The sequence below is a fragment of the Pinus tabuliformis genome, chromosome J, assembly GCF_031772625.1.
Source record: "Pinus tabuliformis cultivar Carrire ecotype Pingquan chromosome J, CPIR1, whole genome shotgun sequence".
Classification (NCBI taxonomy): domain Eukaryota; kingdom Viridiplantae; phylum Streptophyta; class Pinopsida; order Pinales; family Pinaceae; genus Pinus; species Pinus tabuliformis.
This window is the reverse complement of record NC_142295.1, coordinates 52,145,923-52,149,862: the sequence shown is the minus strand read 5'-3', so window position 1 is coordinate 52,149,862 and position 3,940 is coordinate 52,145,923. Positions and strand designations below refer to the sequence as shown.

The following is a 3,940-nucleotide window of genomic DNA, read 5'->3' as shown; positions in this document are numbered from 1 at the left end:
CATGGCATTTCATTTGTTGACGCATTTAGAACCAATCAATGTGGTTTATTTTTAATAATTATTAATATTTTAAAAAATAAATTATAACATACATTTGTCATTTTAATAAAAATTATTTATTATTTTAAGTATATTTTTATTTGATTTTTCCATAAATATTTTTTAATAATATGTTTAACCATATTAATTTTTAAAAGTAATAAGTGACTAAATATTATTATGAATAAACATAGTATAATATTATGTTAAAAAAATAAAAATTAAATAACTACCCATTTGTGATAATATGTGATAATAGCTTTTATTATGCAGAGACTATACTACGAAGCGAAACAAATATATTTTATAAATTACAGTAAAATTATCATTTTAAAAATAGAATATTATAAAAGATTTATAATTTTCCGTGTATCTCTCCCAGACGGGAACTCGTTAAACGTGTTCGAATGACGGAATAAGTCAAACGTCGGTAAATGACCGCACTCGCCACATTTTGGAGTTGCGTCATCTTATATAAGAAAACTTGCGCATATGAAACATTACACGAAGCCCTTGCATTCGAATTTCCATGGCTATTCTCAGTTCGTTTCCCCAGGCTTTTCTGCTCCTCGTAATTTCCTTAATCTTCCTCCGACTGGTTCTCTTGAGGATCGGGCGTTACAGGAACCTGCCGCCAGGCCCCCGGCATGGCCGATTGTAGGGAACCTCCTTCAGATCGGATTTGCCAGAGGCGCCTTCCAGAGATCAGTGAAGAAATTCCACGAAAGATACGGCCCAATATTCACCATATGGCTCGGTCACCGACCTCTGGTGATGATAGTCACCCGCGAGCTTGCCCACGAGGCGCTCATACAGAAGGGCTCCATCTTCTCTGACCGCCCACCCTTTGGCGGGATGCAGAAAATCTTCAGCAGCAACCGACACAGCATCAATTCGGCCGCATACGGGCCTCTGTGGCGGAGTCTTCGCAGGAATTTGATTAGCGAAGCCCTGAGCCCTTCAGCAATGAACGCGTTTGGGGAGGTGAGGGAATGGGGCATCGGCCGCCTGGTGGAATACCTGAGGAATGAAGCGGCTCGCAACGGGGGAGCGGTGAGCGTCGTGGAGCAGTTTCGAAACGCAGTCTTCTGTATCCTCCTGTGGATGTGCTTCGGCAGCAAGCCAGACGAGGAGACGGTAAAAGCCGTGCAGAGTATCTTGCGGGAGGTCTTATTGAGCGGTAGAGTCTACGACGAATTCTTACCGATTCCGGCGTTCTTCTACCGGCGGCGCCAGGACATACGTCATAGACAGAGAAAAACTCTGCTCGCCCTCATAAACCAGCGCCGCGATGCGCCGCCTCCGGCCGGCGTCGCGTACGTAGACACGCTGTTCAATTTGACAGTGGAGAGCGGCCGAAAACTCGACGACGACGAGCTCGTTACTCTCTGCTCCGAATTTATCATTGCCGGCACCGATACGACCACGACATCCCTGCAATGGTTGATGGCGAATCTGGTGATCCATCAAGACATACAGGCGAGACTATACGGCGAGATCGTCAGTGTCCATTGGAAAGGGGAACCCGGCGGAGGAAGAAGATCTGCAGCGGATGCCTTATCTCGAGGCCGTCGTGAAGGAAAGCTTGAGACGCCACCCTCCCGCGCACTTTGTCGTCACTCACGCCGTCACGCGGCCCTGCGAACTTGGCCGCTACAAGGTCCCCGCCGACGCGTCCGTCAATTTCGACGTGGCGGGCATAGGGATGGATCCCACAGTGTGACCGAATCCGTCGGAATTCAAGCCGGAGCGGTTTCTTGGTGAGGGTGTGGAAGTGGATCTGACAGGGACAAAGGAGATAAAGATGATGCCGTTTGGCGCAGGGCGGAGGGTGTGTCCCGGCTTAGGAATGGCTATGCTCCATTTAAATCTCATCGTCGCTCGACTGGTTCAGGAATTCGCGTGGGAATGCAAGCCGGGGGAGACGGTAGATCTGTCTGAGACGCAGGAATTCACTACGGTTATGAAATGCCCTCTGCAAGCGATCATAAAGGAGAGGGGGCAGGAAGGTAATTAGAGTACGGGAAGCTTGCGTAACGGGTTCGATCTCATCAGTGCAGTGTACAGTATAAATAAAATATGGGAAGCAATTGCCATGACAATGATAATGAAAGTTTATGTGAAAAATAATTAGTTGAGCGTGAGTAGTTAACCCCAAGAGCCAGCCATACATAGCTACGAGAGTGATATACCGAATAAAAGGAATAAATGTAATACCACAGATCTAATTTCTATGGCTGTGAATAGGTGTTTTTTTAAGGATTTCAATTAGATTTGCAATTTGCAATATAGTTTGGAAAATGTTTATTAAAGTTGTTTTTTATAAATAATTAAAAATGTTATTCTCTTGCAATAAGTGTTATATTTCATGAGATGTTGGTTTACAATGTATAAGCTCACGTATTGTATCAATGTATTAAGTAGCACTAGTTACTAGTTGTTCCCACACATTTAGATTTTTTGTAGAAGACACATGTTTAATGTGAAAGTTGTAATTGCTTGTCTAATTAGTTGGGTATTTCTATGAGTTAAGACTAGATGATTGCAACGACCTTTTTTGTGATTGATGTTGTTTGTGCACTCAAGTGGGAAATGGTTCATTTTGATATGTCCATGCACTTAAGTTATTTTTTTCCTCTTGTATTACAAGAGCAATTGTGTTGGAAAGGCACTTAAATTTTGAACGAAAACAGTAAAAGAAAAAGGGAATTAATGCTATGTAGCTTCCAAATAGATAATTAGATATGTATTATTTGTAGCTTCCAAATAGATAATTAGATATGTATTGTTTGTTATTTGTAGTACCATTGTAGGATTCTGTTTTGGACGTGTACTTAGCAGTTTTGTTAGATGTATTGTCATGTGCATTGTCTTATTTTGTATGGTTGTAATGCGAAAAGTTAGTTTGCATGTTTTGTATAGCATTTATTTGTTTGTAAATTTTGGAAACGGGTGAGAAGATAAAAAAAGGCGTGAAAGCAAAGGAAAAGAAAAATAGAAAATAGTGAGAAGAAACAAATGGGCATGTAAGAAAAAGAGGTGTGTTTATAAGACAGTGACAAGTAAGCAAAGTGCTACAACGAAATGGTTTTTGTTATCCATGAAAGCAGAAACATGTGGCGGATGGGGGAAAGGAAATGTTTGTAGTCTGAAAACGTAGTTGTGTGTCTCCCCCATTTGAAAAAACACTAGTCGTAAATACAAGTTGGTGTGTGGCATTTGCAATACCATTTGAGATTCAGAGTTGGGAAACAATTGAGATACTTTGAGCGGAGCCGCCTGTTTGCATCCCTTTCATGTTTATGGATGAAGACATGCATGAAATTCTTAATCCTTCTAATTAGTTGGAGAGTAGGGCACAAATAATATAGAGGCAAATTTAACGAGAGTAGGAATCGTGACTGTATATCCAAAAGAGTAGCTTCTTGTTCATGTATTTCATGGCAAAATTGGTAGAGCTGGGAAGCAGCTTGTATATCCATTTTCTTGTTCAAGCAACATAAAAGGTTATAAGTAAACATATATAAATGAATAATTGAAAACTAAAACATAGAAGATATATAGCATTAACATGCAACAACCACAACACATTAGGAATAGAGAAGGGAAAAAAGAAACACAAATGCGAGTTTTGTTTTTTTAACGAGAGATGAGGCGAAACATCTGAAAATGCATTGCAGAGGAAGTTAAGCTACCTTGCATAGAATGTCTTCAAGGAGGTGGCTGCATAGATTTAGAGGCAAGGTACATTTCCTCTCTTTTCCTGCGTATCACGTGAGGATTGTCTTGCGTGCGTGAGCAGTGTGAGAAAGAAAAAGAGGGAGAGATGCAAATTTCGTTCAACGATATAACTCTAGATATGGTTATGAATGTTAGGCCTTGCCAATCGATGTTTCCAATG

General features: G+C 41.1%; 1 pseudogene; it reads left to right on the top strand.

Annotated features, from left to right (window-relative positions):
* The first annotated feature begins 531 nt into the window (after positions 1-531).
* LOC149225445 (cytochrome P450 77A1-like) lies at positions 532-2,240 on the top strand (annotated as a pseudogene).
* Positions 2,241-3,940: the final 1,700 nt, after the last annotated feature.